Source organism: Orycteropus afer, unplaced genomic scaffold (assembly GCF_000298275.1).
Source record: "Orycteropus afer afer isolate SDZICR_OR568_19922 unplaced genomic scaffold, OryAfe1.0 scaffold00974, whole genome shotgun sequence".
Lineage (NCBI taxonomy): Eukaryota > Metazoa > Chordata > Mammalia > Tubulidentata > Orycteropodidae > Orycteropus > Orycteropus afer.
In genome coordinates, this window is record NW_006922561.1 from 338,605 (window position 1) to 340,170 (window position 1,566).

At 38.3% G+C, this 1,566-nt stretch overlaps 1 protein-coding gene across 1 annotated transcript in view; it reads right to left on the reverse strand.

Moving 5' to 3' along the window:
* The window catches only part of VPS54 (VPS54 subunit of GARP complex), a 138,626-nt gene that overhangs the window by 7,206 nt on the left and 129,854 nt on the right, over positions 1-1,566 (reverse strand). The window lies entirely within an intron of this gene.

Below are 1,566 nucleotides of genomic sequence, written 5' to 3' on the forward strand. Positions count from 1 at the left end.
TTAAAAAAGCCACAATGGTAGAGAGAAAAGATACCTTCATACTCCTAAACTAGTAAAATTAGATTTTTAATGCAATGATTCGATATTTCTTTGGAAAATATTTTACCTAAAATTATATCTAATTAATCTATGGAAAGTATTTTTTGGAATAATGTATATTTTCTATTGTCTATATTTATATTTTTCTGTGTTTGCATATACAGGGATCCCCCCACTTTTCAAAAGTTACTTTAAGCCACTTCACTTTTACAGAAGACCTACATTAGAACCTGTTTTTGCTAACTGAAAGAAATATGAAGAGGATTTTCACTTTTACAAAAAAAGGGCCAAATTAGTGTTCAGCCTTTGTTTTACAGAGAACTGTTAAAGAGGCAGTACACACCCCAAGCAGCAAGAGTGGCATTGCCAAGCTCCTTCCCCGGGAACTACACTTGGCATCAAGCTGCCATAGCTTTCAACTGTGTCTGTGAACACTGTATGTTAGTGTTATTTTAGGTTTTATGTATTATATGGTATGATTTGGTAGGCTATTTTTTGGATCTGAGAATACTCAAGATTTTTTTCCCATATAATTAATAGTAATTGCTTCTTTGCTTTACACCATTTTGGCTTATGAAAAGCTTCTTAACACTCTACATTTGGAGAGCAGGGGAAACATGTATATGGAAAAGTCACTATGAGTCAGAATGGAGTCAATGGCAGTGAGTTCGTCTGCGTATGAGATGGAAGTCTGAAGCGGTATGGAAAAGGAGAGCAGCAGAGCAAGAGAAGGCGAGCATCACTAAGAGAGCTCCTCTCTGCTCCAAAATGCTTTATGTATCCTATCAATTAGAGATAAATCTAAACAAACAAACTTGTCTGAATAGCGAACACTCCACTGAACGCTAAGTTCATTTGTCATATAACAAATAGGCTCCTGTGATAATAATGTATCATCCTACAATTAAGCTTGAATGAGATTACCTGGTACAGAAGATGGGAAAAAAAGGAATACTAGAACTTTTTAAGTGCTAGGAAAGGGAAATGAAGGTGGTAGGAGTAGAGGGGTATCTGAACAGTTAAGAAAACTCTGTGTTCATATTTATGTAGAGGAGACAAAGTAGGAACAGAGAATGGGTATTTCAGAGGTGAGAGGGAGATGAGAGGTACCAAAGACTCCCCAGCATTTTTCCTGGGTTTTGCCTACTATAGATCACATTACATTTGGTACAGGTCAGTGAAATCCTTGATGAGATAGATTGACACGCTGGCTGCAACAATGAACTCAAGCAAGCAAGCAAACAAAACAACGGCTCCAACATACCAGTGATTATGAGAATGGCACAGGGCTGGGCAATGTTTCATTCTGTTATACATAAAGTTGCCATGAGTCAGCAACTAACAATAGATCACTTATGCTGATCTAACAAACAAACACAAACAAAAAAGAAAAACCAAACTCACTGCCGTGGAGTTGAATCCGACTCATAGAGACCCCTCCTTGGGTTGCCGAGGCAGTATCACTACGGAAGTAGATTGCCCAACCTTCCTTCCGAGGAGTGGCTGGTGGGTTTGAACCACCAGCCT